Source organism: Dromiciops gliroides, chromosome 3 (assembly GCF_019393635.1).
Source record: "Dromiciops gliroides isolate mDroGli1 chromosome 3, mDroGli1.pri, whole genome shotgun sequence".
Lineage (NCBI taxonomy): Eukaryota > Metazoa > Chordata > Mammalia > Microbiotheria > Microbiotheriidae > Dromiciops > Dromiciops gliroides.
In genome coordinates this window covers 414,538,020-414,554,717 of record NC_057863.1, presented here as the reverse complement: position 1 = coordinate 414,554,717, position 16,698 = coordinate 414,538,020, and the positions used below count along the sequence as shown (strand labels likewise).

At 35.7% G+C, this 16,698-nt stretch overlaps 1 pseudogene; it reads left to right on the top strand.

The window, feature by feature from the left end:
• LOC122747729 overlaps positions 1–15,180 on the top strand; it is a 77,217-nt pseudogene extending 62,037 nt beyond the window's left edge.
• Positions 15,181–16,698: the final 1,518 nt, after the last annotated feature.

Genomic DNA, 16,698 nt, shown 5'->3' with positions numbered 1-16,698 from the left:
GGCAATTTTCCCTGTCAATTTCTTGGAAGATGATGTCTAAACTCTTAGTTTGGTCGTGATTTTCAGGTAGTCCAATGATTTTCAAATTATCCCTCCTGGTTATATTTTCCCAGTCATCTGTTTTCCAACAAGATATTTTATGTTGTCCTCTATTTTTTTATTCATTTGGATTTGCATTACTGTTTCTTGGTTTCTCTTAAAATCACTACCTTCCATTTGTTCAATTCTAATTCTTAGGCAATAATTTTCTGCAGAAAGGTTTTGTATCTCCTTTTCCATTTGGCTTTTCAAGCTGTTGACTTTTTCTCATGACTCTCCTGCATAGCTCTCATTTCTCTTCCCATTCTTTCTTCCACATCTCTAAATCTTCCTTCTATCTCTCCTACTTTCTCTTCAAAGCCCCTTTTGAGTGCTTCTGTTGCCTGAGACTAATTCATATTTTTCTTGGAATCTTTGAATGTTGGGTCTCTGAGGTTGCTTTATTCTTTGGAGGGTGAATCTCCATCTTTCTTGTCACTAAAGAAATTTTCTATTATTCTCAGCTTTATTTTCTTCCTCCTATTTCCTAAAGTTTCATGTATTTTGTGCTTCTTTCTATAATGTTAATTCTAGGGATTTGTATGCTTTCAGTTCTTAAAAGGTGGTATCATCTGAGAAGAGGTGTGTTTATTATTCTTCCAAGATACACTGCCCCAAGCTTCAGAGGGTCACAGGTGTTTTGTTTTGAGGAAGAACAGGTTTTTCTCTTTCCTGTTCTGTTCTCTGGTCTGAACATAACCCAAGCTAACTTGCAAATTAACCAGAACTTTGTGTGCTGTGGTGGTTCTTAACTCTGGAATGAGTTCTGATTTGTGAGTGACCAAAAATAGGAACTGTGACCAGGGTCCCCAGTTCCCTGCATCCCCAATTTCTGAAGTGAAAATGCTCTTCCTTGCAATAAGAAGGTGGCCAAGAACTACAAACAAGATTTGCATATGGTCAGTGCAACAGAGTACTTTATCCACTGTTATGAAGCGGCCTCCCCTAATCTTTTTTTTTTCTGACCAGTTATCCAACAACTGTGGGATGAGAACTCTTCAATGTGTTGAGAACTCTGGGAACTGCCCTGGGAGCTTATTCATTCAGTCAATTCCAAGAACTGCTACTTATTTTCTGTGGCAATCCTCTGCTTAACTGTACTGCACTTTAAATTCTTTCATCTGGTACTTTTGTTTGGTTCTGCTACATAAGAATTAGTTTTGAGACATTATTTAAAGATGTTTGTAAGGCCATGAAGTCTGAGTTTAAATCTTGTGTCAGACACTTAGTAGCTATTTAATTCTGAGTAAGTCACTTAAACACTCAGTACCTCAGTTTACTTAACTTTAAAAAGGGGGGAAAACATTCTGGAGAGCAATTTGGAACTATGCTCAAAGATTTATAAAACTGTGCATACAATTTGATCCAGCAATACCACTTCTAGGGTTATATCCCAAAGACACTCCCCAAAAAAGAAAAGGCCCTATTTGTACATATCTCTATTTCTATGTCTATCTCTATTTCTGTCTCTATCTAAAAACTCTTTTTGTGAGGGCTAAGAATGGGAAATCAAAGGAATGCCCATCAATTAGGGAATGGCTAAATAATCTATGGTATATGATGGTGATGGAATATTATTGTGCTATAAGAAATGACAAGCAGGATGATTTCAGAAAGTCCCGGAAAGACTTGTATGAACTGATGTATAGTGACGTGAGCAGAACCAAAAGAACACTGTGCATAGTGACAGCAGTATTGTTCAATGAACTTTGAATGACTTAACTATTCTCAGCAATACAATGAACCAAGGCAATCCCAAAGGACTAATGATGAAGCATACTATCCACCTCCAAAGAAAGAACTGATACTGACTGAACACATACTGAAGCATGGTATTTTTCACTTTTTTTCATTTTTTTTTACTTTTATTCAAGTTTTCTGATACAAAATGACTAATACGGTAATATTTTAGATAATTTCACATGTATAACTTGTGTCTGATTGTTTACTGCCTCAAAAAGAGGGAATGGGAGGGTGAGAAGGGAGGGTTAGAATTTGGAACTCAAAACTTAAAATTAAAATATTATTATTCAAAAGGAAATAAAATAAAATGGGGTGAAAATTAAAAAAAAAAAGATGTTTGTAGAGGAAATTGGGAGTACTTAGGTGATTCCCTGAATTTTCTCCACGATTTTGTTTCTGTGCCCAAGATATTAAAAGTTACACTATTTTTTCTATAAATTTAAAATTTGTTGTTGTTCAGTCATTCAGTAATTTCTGATTTCCCATGACCCCATGCACACTAACACACCAGGCCTTCCAATTCTCTACTATCTTTTGAAATCATTACAAGTTCATATTTTTTTTTCTAAGACACTATGTATCCATCTCATCCTCCACCATCTCCTTCTCCTTTTGCTTCAATATTTTCCAACATTAGGGTTTCTTCCAAAGAGTCCTGTCTTTTCATTATGTGGTGAAAGCATTTAAGGTAAGTTTCAGCATTTGACCTTCCAGTGAATAGCATGGATTAATTTCTTTGTTGACTGCTTTGATCTTGTTATCCAAGGGACATATAAAAATCTCCAGCACCACAGTTTAAAAGCATCACTTCTGTTGTGCTCACCTTTCCTTATATTTCAACTCTCAAACAAAATTAAGTTTTTAAACTCTCCTCTTCCACCCTCATTGGGAAACTTTTAAAATCATCTCTACTTTCTCGCATCTAAGTGATATCATTTCATATATGAGATTGTAAATATTTTTCAAGCAACCTTAATTCTCACTTTTCATTCACTAAACTTGACATTTTGCATTAGGTTATCTGCACATAATGTATGAAAAGAAAGTGACAATATGCATCCTTTTCATACTTCTTTTCCTATCTTAGACCAAACAGTCAATCTGTATTAGATTCTGACTTTTTTTTTCTTTTGCCACATACAGTGTATTCAGTAGATAAATAAGATGATCTGGTATTCCCATCTCTTTGAGGACATCTTTTGTTGTGATACACACAATCAAAGATATTAGTGTGACAGTGAAACAGAAATATATGTGCTGGTGTTTTGCTTTGTTTTCTTGAACTACCTTGCTTTCATCATAATTAAAAAATGCTGGTATTTTTTTTTCTTTAATTACTCTACTGCTTTGAAAATCAGCCTGCTCTTTTGGTAATTCTTAGTTCACATATTACTAAAGCATAACTTGTAGAATCTTAAGTATTAAATTCCTGACATGTGAAATGAACAAAATTGTTCAGTAATTTCACCATTCCTTGGCGGATTGTGATGTAAACAAATATTTTTTTTTTCTAATCCAGTGGAAATGACTGAATTTTCCAAATTTTTAAAAAATAATATACTAGCTAGGAGATTATAGTAGTATATCATAAATATCAAATTCTAATAGGGCAAGAAGTGTTTGCTAAATTGGGGGCTAGGTTTTCCAAATTATTTGCTATTTATATATTAATTTCTATTTCTATATTAATGGATATTGAATAATTTTTGTCAGTAAGAAATTATTATTAATTTATATTGAATATTATTAAATTGTTGATTGAGTAGCATTTAACAGAAGCTGAAAAGCCTCAGTGTCATAGTGTCTCTAAGAGAGCACATGTTCTACCACCTTAGCCTGTTCTAAGAAGAGAGCACTCACAAACTGACCACCTTTTGGAGTCAAGAGTGCATTCCAAAATGGCAACAGCCTTGAGTGTTCTTGGCTTTTATCCTCTTTTGATAGAGGTGTACCACTATACATTGATCAAAGCTAATTGGCTAACATCAATCAATTCCATTGGTTGACATGATTTTAGGGTGGTCAATATTAAAATGAGTTCTACTGCTCACATGGGGGGTGTTTCCAAAAAGACTCCCCAAGGTGCTCAAGGCGACATCCATTATGCAGGCAAGAATTAATCCCTTCAGTTCACTGAAATAGACACAAAGTCTATCTCCATTTCTATTTTTCCCTTGGGCTCACCCTAAAACAGTTCAAGTTCCCCATAAAAATTCAACTCTCTGAAGTGTGGTGGAGAGAAAAGGCTAAAAATGATCTGGGTCCCCCCAAGATACTTATCATTAATATTATTTTCTCACAAAGATTTATGCCAAGAATGTAGGGCCTGTTTAATATTAGCACAACAATTAGCATAATTGAGCAAATTAATAATAAGTACAGCAAACATTTTATGACTATCTTAAGACATTTGGAAAAAAATAGATTAGGACAAAATAAAATCCCCATTCCTATTAAAAAAGGAAAGCATGTGAATCAATGGAACCACTCCTTTTTTTGCCTGTTTGAATAGAATTTTATTTTCCAAAATATATGTAAAAACAAAATTTTAACATCAATTTTTAAAAAAAAACTTTATGTTCCAACTTCTCTTCCCCCCTCCATTACCACCCCCCACCCACAAGAACTCAAGCAATTCAAAACAAGTTATACATTATTTGTCACAGAAAAATTCCCACATTAGCTAGTTGTGAGAGAAAACAGTCAAAAAACCCAAAACTTCAGATTAAAGAATTGTCAAAGAGGAAAAGAAAAAAATTTAAAATGTATTTCCATCTGTTTTCAGATACTATCAGTTCTTTCTCTGCAGATGGGCTGCAATCTTCATAAGTCCTTCAGGGTTATATTGCATCATTGCCTTGCTAAAAATACCACATGCTTCCCAGCAGATCAACCCCCACTATTGCTGTTATTTTGTATACAGTACATTTCACTCTGCTTCAGTTCATGTAGGTCTTTCCAGGTTTTTCTGATAGTATCCTGTTCATCATAACTTGTATATAGTACCTTAAGCTTGACAGAGAGTTTTCTTCATAAAAGCCCAGCAAAGTAGGTACCATAGGTTTTGCCATTATAATCAATCATCATAACTATTTCCCTCCATCCCACTCACTTCCCATGACATTTACTCTCTCTTCTTTTTACCTATTCCTCCTCAAAAATGTTTTACTTCTGACTATCCTCTCCCTTGCTCTGCACTCCCTTTTTTCACCCTTCCTTCCTTATCCTCTTCTGCTCCTACTTTCCTGCAGGGTTAAATAGATTGCTCCTCCCAATTGGGTATGAAAGCTATTCCCTCCATGAGCCCACTCCAATGTGATCAGGGTCTCTGAGCTAATTCTGTGTTCTAAATTTTTCTTCCTCCCTCCTCAACCCTCCCTATGAGATCAAGCAATTTAATATGTCATACTGGTACAGTAATGCAGAACATCTTTATCTTCCTTGAAAGTGTTTTGATTTTTACTGCTCTCTCCCCCAATCTGCCCTTTCCTCCTTCCCTTCTCCCCCCCACCCATTTTCTCCCTCCCCTCCCTCAGGGCAAAAAATATATTATTATAACTACTTGAGTATGTATGTTAGTCCTTCTTTGATCCAATTCTGATATTAAGGTTCACTCACTCTCCAACTCCTTCCCCCTTTTCTACTCTCCTCCATAAGCTTTTTTCTTGTTTCCTTCATGTGAACTACCTCTCCCCAGACCATCTCTCCCCTTCTCTACCTCCCCCAGTTTATTCCTCCTATACCTCAACCCTATTTTAATGATGTCATCATGGATTAGTTAGGTGGCACAGTGGACAAAGCACCAACCCTGGACCCAGCAGGCCCCAAGCACAAATCCAGCCCCAGACATAAGACACGCCACCCTGTCTTCCCCACAAAGAACAAAACATAAATGCTTTACAGATATCATCCCTTCATAGTCAGTTCAGACCTGTGTCTTCTCTGAGTTTCTTATTGAGATAGTTCTTATGATTTCAAAGTATTATCTTCCCATGTAGGAATGTAAACAGTTTGATCCTTTAATATCCCTCATGAAGTCTTTTTGCTGTTTATCGTTTTATGCTTCTCCAGGGTCTTGTATTTGAAAGTCAAATTTTCTCTTCAGTTCAGGTCTTTTCATCACAAATGCTCAAAAGACGTCTTCCTCATTGAAATCCCATTTTTGCCTCTGAAAGATTATACTCAGTTTTGCTGGGTACGTGATATTTAGCTGAAGTCCCAGTTCCTTTGCCCTCTGGAATATCATATTCCATGCCCTTTGGTCCTTTAATGTAGAAGCTGCTAGATCTTGCTTTATCCTTATTGGAGCTGCTCAATATTTTAATTCCTTTTTTGTAGCTGCTTGCAGTATTTTCTCCTTCACCTGGGAGTTCTGGAATTTGGCTATAATATTCCTGGAGGTTTTCCCTTTGGGATCTCTTTCAGGAGGTGATCGGTGGATTCTTTCAATTTCTATTTTAGCTTCTGCTTCTAGAATATCAGGGCAATTTTCCCTTACAATCTTTTGGAGGATGGTGTCTAAGCTTTTGTTTTGGTCATGGTTTTCAGGTAGTCCGATGATTTTTAAATTATCTCTCCTAGATTTATTTTCTAGGTCAGCTGTTTTTCCAAGGAGATATTTCACATTGCCTTCTATTTTCTCATTCAATTGGATTTGCTTTACTGTGTCTTGGTTTCTCATAAGGTCAGTAGCTTCCATTTGTTCAATCCTAATTCTAAGGCAGTTATTTTCATCAGACAGTTTTTTAATCTCCTTTTCCATTTGACTTTTCAAACTGTTGACTTTTTTCTCATGACTCTCCTGCATCACTCTCATTTCCCTTTCCATTCTTTCCTCCTTTTCTCTACATTTTCTTTCTATTTCTCCTACTTTCTCTTCAAAGTCACTTTTGAGAGCTTCCATGGCCTGAGACCAGTTCATATTTTTCTTGGAAGCTTTGGATGTTGGAGCTTTGACCCTGTCATTATCCTCTTCTCCTGAGGTTGTATTGTGGTCTACCTTACCCCCAAAGAAGTTTTTGATGGTCTTCTGCTTTCTCTACCTATTCATCCTGGCTTACTATTTCTTGGCTTTTAACTCTTTTTTAAAGTGTAGCTCTGCTTCCAGGACACACTGTTCAAGCTACAGCATGGTGTGGGGGATTGTTGGGCTTCTTAGCCTGCCTGGCCTCACTTTCATTTGATTTTAAACTCTCCACTGGGGGGTGATGGGGAGGTGTTGTGGCGGGGGGGGGGGTTGCTTCTTGCCTCCACTCCTGTTCTCAGCTTCAGAGGGTCCGAGGTGTTTTGGGTTGAGGGAGGGCAGGTTTTAATCTCACCTGGCCTGTTCTCAGGTCCTGAGATAATCTCAGGCCTACTTTACTAAGCAACCAACCAGCAAAGCTTTCTGTGGTGTGGTTCTCAGCTTCCGATGAGACTGCTCCCCTGCTCCCCTCCCCCACCTGGGTCTCCTGCTGCTCAGGATTTCTTCCTGGTTGCCCACTGGGGTGGGACAGTCAAATCCTTCCCCCCCAGTCCACTGGTACCCCAGCCACTCAGCCCCACTGCGCACTTGGTTCCAGAAGACAACAGTGCTGCAGCTGATTCAGAGGCACTGGGGCAAATTCCTTTAGTGGGTGTCTGGTGTGTCGGCCAGATTTTAGGGTTAGGCTTTATTCGTGGCCCAGCATGGCCCCCTGAAATATATCTATATCTGGAGAAATCTCTCAGCTCATATTTTTGTGTGTTTTTCTGCCCCCAGGGTCCTTTTATTGCTATTTTTAGGGTGATTTTATCAGGAGCCCTCTGTTTAGTGTCTTTCCTCCACCATCTTGGCCCAATAGAACCATTCTTAAAAAGCTAAGTAAGCAATTATATAAAACCAAGAATAAGCATTATCTATAATGGGAATAAACTTAAAACCTTCTAATAAGATCAGAACTAAAGCTGGGGACAGCTAAGTAGTACAGTGGATAAATACTGGCCCTGGATTCAGGAGGACCTGAGTTCAAATCCAGCCTCGGACACTTGACAGTTACTAATTGTGTGACCATAGTCAAGTCACTTAACCTTCATTTACCTGCCCCCCCCCAAATAAAGCAAGGATGTCCACTATCTCCACTATTATTAAATATTATAAAAATGTGAACCATGGTAATAAGATAAGAAAAAAATCAGAGAAATAAAAATAGCCAATGAGGAAATAAAACTATCACTCAATGCAGAAGATATGATATTATTTTTAGAGAACCTTAGAAAATCAACAAAACATTAGCTGAAACAATTGAACACCTCAGCAAAATTGTAGTATATAAAATAGTCACATAAATCATCAACCCTTCTTATATACTACCAATTAAGCTCATGAGGAAAAGGTAACAAAAGAATTGTCCTCTAGAATAATGCTAGACAATATGTACATGATTACAAAACAGTTTGCCCAGAAATAAACAGATGTAAACATTTGGAGAAATATTAATTGCCCATGGGAAGGCTGAGATAATATTATATATATATATATATATATATATATATATATATATATATATATATATATATATATTCTACTTTTATCATTTTACTTACTTATGTCTATAATAATCAAACTACCAAAGAATTACTTTATAAATCTATACAATATAATATTGAAATTCACCTAGAAAATGAAAAGGTCCAGAATATCAAGGGCATCAATGAACAAAATAATGTTAAGTAAGGTGGCCTAGCAGTTCCAGATTTCAAATATATTACAAAGGATAAATAGTTAAACCATCTGGTACTGGCTTAGAAATAGAGTGCTTGATCAGTAGAATACATTAGCTACACAAAACACAGTAGTAAATGGCCATAGTAATCTCATGCTTGGGCAGCTAGATGGCACAGTGGATAGAGCACCAGCCTTTGATTCAGGAGTACCTGAGTTCAAATCCGGCCTCAGACACTTAACACTTACTAGCTGTGTGACCCTGGGCAAGTCACTTAACCCAAATTGCCCTGCAAAAAAAAAAAAAACAAAAAACAAAACAAAAAAAAGTAATCTCATGCTTGATAAACTAAAATATCAAAGCTTTCGGGTAAGAATTTATGCTTTGAGACAATTAAGAGGAAAACTGGATTGGCAGAAATTGGGCAAAGACCAACATCTCACAAGATGAGATCAAAATGGATAGATGATATAGACATTGTGTGATATATGCAAATTAGGGGAGCACAGAAAAATGTGTCTGTCAAATCCATGGATAAGGGAAGGGCTTGTTACCAAAAAAGAGAAAGAAGAGATTATTACTAATGAAATGGATAATTTTGATTACATGAATTTAAATGATTTTGCACAAACTAAAATAATGTAGCCAAAATTAGAAGGAATATGGGGGGGGGATGTTACAATTAGTTTCTCTGATAAAAGATTCATTTCTCTGATGTATTGAGAACTGAGTCAAATTCATAAAAATAAAAGCCACTCCCCAGTTCATAAATACTCAGAAGATTTGAACAGGAAATATTCTGAAGATATTAAATTTGTCAATAATCACATAGAAATGCTGTTAATCAATAATGAATAGATAAATGCAAATTGAAGCAACTCTGAGATACTACCTCACACCTATAAGTTTGGACAACATAACAGAGAAGGTGAACATCAAATGGTAGAGGGAAAGTAGGAACATTGATATACTAATGCTCTGCGCATGAAATCTTGAACTTGTCCAACTATTCAGGAGAGCAATTTGGAACTATAGCCAAAGAGCTATAAAATTTGTTGGCAAAGAATTGGAAATTGATAGGATACAATAGGAATGGCTGAACAATTCCCAACACCCCTTCAACGCTACTCCTAATACCATCAGCTTAGTCTTTCTAAGAAATCCCATTAAGCTTCATATCATAATCAATTTGTGGTTTTGTCTTTAGAGTCAAGATCATAACTGTGAATTTTTTTAATGGAAATCAGAAATGATATGGTTAAAGTTGCATATATAAAACATAGCAAATAAACCAAAATATATAAAATATATTCTAATACTAATATTTTAGTATTTATATATTCTAATATATGAAAAATATTCTAATACTTTTTACTGCTTTTAAATATTTTTTTCAGTTGAATAACCTATTTTTTGTTAGGATTAGCATTATTCTGAATTCCAAAACAAAGTTTAGGACTATTTTAATTGTTTTCTAGATTACTTGAAAAAATAACTGGGTACTTGATCCTGTTTCATAGACAACCTTATTTAAACCTATCCTAAAGCTGACCATTTCTGACTCTTTTTTTCTTTGAACTGAATTATTAAATTTACAAATGTAAATTTAAATATACAAATGTGTCTAGAAATATACAAATGAGGAAATATGAAAGAAAAATAAAAGGTGGTATTCCAGAGAAATGGGGGGGGGAGGTTTAGCCTGATAGATGACTCAGTTATTGCAGTGCTTGGAGCACAGTCAAAATAATCTGAGTTCAAATATGGTCACAGGCATTTGCTATGTGACATTAAAGATTCAATTAAACTTTTTTCCTCGGTTCCTCAAGTATAAAATGAGACTAATAACACTCCTTCTTATCAGTGGTTGTTTGGATCAAATGAGATACTTATAAATTTATTTACACAGTACATGGCATATAGTAGGCATTTAATAAATGCTTATTTCCTATATTTCTTGCAAGGTTGAAGTTTCAAGATTCGTGACTTATTATTGTCATTAGAAGAAAAATTATGTTGAGGAAGACCACCCAGAAAGTAGCTATGATACAAAATTCATCTTTGCTCTGTGGAAGTTCAGAATTCCATACTGCTTAAGAGAAATGAGTTCTGCCCCAGCTCCCTTAACAGCAGTTCAGGAAAAGTGAGTGTTAAGAGATGTGGTTCAAGACTGTGTGTTACCAACCATCCATAAATTTATGGACTGTCAGAAAAAAAATACCTAGCAAAAATTGCCTGTCAGTAAAAACCATAAAAAAATTTATATGTCAGTAAAAGTGGCACGATATTCTCAATTTTTCCCCTTACTGTGATATCCTCTTCTCTATTTTCAGCAGTGAACTTAATAAAAACTGATATCAGAAACAAACTGTCAACTCCCATGCTAGAAAGCTTACTCACTGTGTGAAATGAAGCAGGAAAATGTGAGAAATTGTAGATTCTGTAAATATTGACCTGTGCAACTATAAAAATAAATGAGGAAAATAAATTGAAGGTTTCATTAATATATGATACATTTGACCTGAAAGTATGGATATTTCTTTTGAGGAATGGAAATAGCATAAAACATAAAGTGAAAGGACTTTTAAAAAGTTAGATAGTTTGTATTTTCTGAATGTGTGTCCTATTCCTTCCTATCATCCTAAGAAATCCCTATCTCCCATGTACTTGATTATTGAAGAATTAATCTCTAAGACTGAGAAGGATCAGCTTTTATCAGTGGATTAAAAAGTGTACCAAATGGGAACAAATAAAGTAGGTATGGAATTTCATAACTATGGACAATATGAGGAGTATCTCAGAGGTTGTATTCACCACATAGAAACAAAATTATACCAGTGATGGCAGTTTATTATTAAGTGGAGAAGACAAGGATCATCTGTCTATCAATGTGGATGCATAAAAACATAACTATTTAAAATGTATTTTAAAAATTTGTATATGGTTGTTAATATTGAAGAAATATCACAAATTGTACATATAGTAGTGAAGAACAAGGAAGAATATTTAGAAAATATATACCTAGGGCTATATCATATGTACCTTTGCTGCAATTGTTATGCTGAATGGCTGTTGAGGTAGACATCATTGCCTGTCCCTTAAATTTAATGCAAAAACAGAGTCCTATACTTATGAGTCATCAAGGGATTTCTGTCCAATAGTGGCTCTTAGCCTGTAATTCAACAGAAATGAATGAATCAAAATTTAAAGGCCAAAGATTACTTAAGTCTTTGGGCTATGGTTCATTCCCTTTATCTTATATTATAAGTGATACTTTAAAAAAATTAGCAAACCTTCAGTTTTGGAGAGAATTTTGAACATTAGTTTGAAATCCTAAAGAACTTGGGCAAAATTTTTTTCTTTAATTACCATGTCCTCTTTGAACAAACACAGAAGATGAATATATGTATATATAAAATAAAACATTTTATGGAATATACATAGAGAAATGCATATTTACATGCTTAGGTATATCCGTGTAACTAAGATATATTGCATATATATGTCTATATTATATCTGTATTGATATAGATACACACATATCTTTACTGAAGTGCAAAAGGAAAATGAGTCACATTTTTCTATGAATGTGTGTAAATATGTGTGACTCATGGTTAGATGCAAAAGATGTATTTATCCATGTAAGCCAGGAAATGTGCTAGTAAATAAATCACAATTAAATTAATACCTCTTTTATTAACTTTCACTATTTGAATTGGCATATTTTAATTCAATAGAGTTATAATCTATTAAGACATATTGGGAAGATGACAGAGTTGAGAAGTACTCAATAGTGTTGCCCTAATAGTCCTCTCTAAGCAACAATAAAATAATGTCTCAAATGTAATTCTGGAGTGACAGAGCTGAGAAAAAATCAGTGTGAGACATTTTTCCAGCACAAGACTACATAGGAAGTCAGAAAATGAGATGTGTACCATGCAGAGGAGGCTGGCCCAAAGTCCAAAACACCAGTGGTGGGACAAGGTGGCAGTGATAGAAACAACAGCAGCTTCAGAGATTTAGAGCTAGAGACAGTAAAGCAACTGGGAACCTACTAAGAAATAAATTACAGGGTACAGGGTACAGGGTACTAGAAACAGAACCAGGTGTTAATTGGCAGCTTCATTTACACTACTAACTTCTGGGTCATAGTTCAAGAGCAGAAAGAAACACTTTCAGTTTAAAGGGAGTGGAACACTGAGGGGTAACTGTTCTGCAATTCCATTACCTATAAGCACCTATGGATTACAGTTCAAGGGTGGAGATGAGCACTTTCAAAGAAGAGTCATCAGGCACCCTAAGGGACCATATAAATTCTTGTCCCATGGAAATAAGCAGGTTGAGGCAAATTACATATTGCAATTCAAACAGATCAGTGGCTCTTCCTGGGTGTGGGCCAGAATGGAGTCAAAGACTTCAGTGAACATCCCTCTCCCCAAATAACATCACCTTGAAAGAACTGAAAACTTCACAAACTCTAATACAAACTCTGAAAATAGCAATATGAAAAAGCCTGAATTTTGAAAGAGAGTTGCTTTTCCATGCCCCATTCTGTAAACAAAGAACAGAGTCAACTCAAAATTCCAAATAAATAAAAATAGGGTCTAAAATGAGAGCACAAAAGAATTTGACCAAAAAAATACAAAAAAAAAAAAAAACTACTATGGTGTATGGGAAGATCAAGGCACAAATTTAGAAGACAATGAAGTCAAAACTTCAACAAGAAACAGAAAATAATAGGTACAAAAGGTCACCAAAGGAAATAATATCTTAAAAAATTACAGTTGGGGAAGTGCAAGATAATGAATTCATGAGACCTCAAAAATTAAAACAAAGTAAAGAGAATGGAACAATAGAAGCTTGGCAGATTGAAAATAAATGGAATTTTTTTCAAATGAAAGAATATACAAATAACCACCAGAATGATATACCAAAATGAAAACTTACAAATTTTTTAAAACCAAATTGCAAAGCTTTCAGCTCAAAAACAAATAAGAAAGTTTCAGGAAGCAAGAAAGAAACCATTCAAATACTGTGAAGCCACAGTAAGGATCACACAATATTTAGCACTTACCACAGTAAAAGAATCAATGATTTGGGATATGGTATTCTAGAGGACAAATGACCTTGGATTCCAACCAAGAATAAAAATATGGAGGGAAGGCTGGAGGGAGAGAGGGAGGGAGAGATGGAAGGAAAAAGAGAGGACTTGAAGAAACACCACTGAGTCACTGATACTGTGCAAATGCTCTCTGGTCTGCTTTTCCTCTTGTAGCACTTTGGCACTTTCATCTACTACATCCACAATCACCTTCACCTGGTCCATAGCATCTTGATCCCACTACTCCAGCTCTTCCCCAACTTCATCCCTCTGTTTTTCTGTATCCCATACTAGGTCATGGGAATTGTGCTCCAGGATATTTTTTTATTATTAGTGTTTAAACTCTGGTACAGGAGAGTAGGGGGAGAACAAGAAAAGAGAAGTCTCCAGTTAGAACAAATAACCAGGACATTCCATAACTAAATCCCTAGAAATAGAAACTAGGGTATTTTTCATTGACTCCAAATAGTGCAACTGCTTTTACCAAGACTCACATGTTGTACAGATATCTAATTTGCAGTTAATTTTTATTTATCCAAAGGCAGATCATCCATTATGTAGATTGTCCTTGTCTAACTCCCTAAGCTGATGCACCAATTACCTTTCAGAACTCCACCATTATTCTGTGTTAGCTCAAGTAAAGGAGGCTCCTTATAATACCAGCCTATTCTCTTCTCTGTTTCCACATTCAATATGCATACAATGGCCTGGATAAATAGATCAAAAGATAGTTGTTAGCTGGGCAGCATCCACTGGGGAAGAGGAGTTGCTGCTATTTCTTGTTTCAACAATGCTTGAACAGAACTCTCTCCTTGATTCTGGACAGGACTGCCCCAAGCCACCACTCCACCTTCACCTCCAGTATCCAACACTTCTTAGTCCTACCATTGGAGAAGCAGCAGTCTGCTTCAGCTGCCCTGGCCGTTTTGGCTGCTGCCCTAGCCTCAGCCACAGCAGCAGCCACTGCAGAGCCGGCTCCTCCCTCTGCCTACTCATCTAATCCTACTCTACCATCTCCACTACCATGACAACCTCGTCTCCCTCAGGTACAACAGAACTACTACCAGGACTCTGAGGCAGCCATCAACCAGCAGATCAACCTGGAGCTCTATGCTTCCTACGTCTACCTGTCTATGTCTTACAACTTTGAATGAGATGATGTGGCCCTAAAGAACTTTGCCAAGTATTTCATGCACCAGTCCCATGAGGGAGCAGGAGCATGCTGAGAAGCTAATAAAACTGCAGAACCAATGTGGCAGCCGCATCTTCCTGCAGGACATCAAGAAACCAGACCAAGATGACTGGGAAAACAGACTGAACAAAATGGAGTGTGCTCTGCTCTTGGAAAAAAAATGTGAAATAGTAGTTACTGGAACTGCACAAGCTGGAAACTGACAAAAATGATGCCGATTTATGTGATTTCATCGAAACTCAGTACCTGGAGAAACTGGTAAAGTCCATCAAACAAATCAGTGATCATGTAAGCAACCTGTGCAAAATGGGGGCCCTGATGCTGGCACGGTGGAATATTTTTTTGAAAAGTACACCCTTGCAGACAGGGACAATGAGAGTTAAACCACACCCGGTTTCCCTCACACCTAGGAACTGTGGTTGCCACTCCTCCTGTCTTTCAGTGCATGTATATTTTGATTATCTGACCTTTTCATAATCTGTACCAAAAAAATACCACCCTTTACATCCCAATAAAGTGACTTGGTAATGAAAAAAATTCCAGAGCTCCCAGATCTAGGAAAAAATATTGCAAGCAGCCAAAAATAAACAATTCAAGTAATGTGGAGCCACAATCAGGATAGCACAAGATCTAGCAACTTCTACATTAATGGATAGGAAGGCATGGAATATGATATTCCAGACAGCTAAGGAATTGGGATTACAACCAAGAATCACCTCTCCAGCAAAGTTGATGATAATCTTTCAGGGGGAAAAATGGGACTTCAAAGAAAAAGAGGACTTTCAGGTATTTGTGATGAAAATACCTGAGCTGAATAGAAAATTTGACTTTGAAATACAAAAGCCTAGAGAAGCAAAAACAGCTAAAAAGGAAAAAAGAAATTAAGAGGGATATTAAAAGGTTAAAAAGTTTACATTCTTATATGGGAAGATGAGAACTTTCTCAGTATTTAGCAGATGATAGAAATAAATTTAGAGAGAGGGCACAGGTGGACATTGATTATGAAGGATTGATTCATGATGATGAGAATTGATTGATGATGAAAAAATGTATGGTACTTTGCTGGGCTGTTATGAAGAAAATTCTTTGTCAGGTATAAGGTACTATATAAATGTTATCTATTGCTGTTGTTGCAAGTACCAAATTCATGTGTTTATTATAAGGAAATTTCTCTTTAAAGTACTATATAAATGTAGTTTGCTATAAAAATATAATGAGCAGGACACTATCAGAAAAACCCAGAAATATCTACATGAGCTGATGCAACATGAAATGTACTACATACAAAATAACATCAATACTGTAAGATTATCTGCTGTGAATGACTTGCTTATTTTCAGCAATGCAATGATCCAATACAACTCTCAAGGTCCTATGAAAAATGCAGTCCATCTACAGAGAGAAAACTGATGGTTTCTGAATACAGATTGAAGCATATTTTTGTTTGTTTATTTGTTTGTTAGTTCCTTTATCTGAAGTTTTGTTTTTGTCTGTTTTCTTTCACAACCTGGCTAATGTGGAAATATTTTGCATGACTGTTCATCTATAGCTTATATTGAATTATTTGAGTTATTGGGAGGAATGGAGTGAGGAAGAGAATTTGGAACCATTTTTTTAATTGATGTCAAAATTTGTATTTAAATGTAATTTGGGAAAATAAAACTTAATGGATAAAAAAATCTTACTCTAAGGCCAAATTTACATCTTATATTAACAATAAAGAATGGGGTGTATATATATATATATATATATATATATATATATATATATATATATATATATATATATATATATATTGTTTGTTTGTTTGTTTTGTTTTGTTTTGCTTTGCTTTGCAGGACAATGAGGGTTAAGTGACTTGCCCAGGGTCACACAGCTAATTAGTGTCAAGTGTCTGAGTG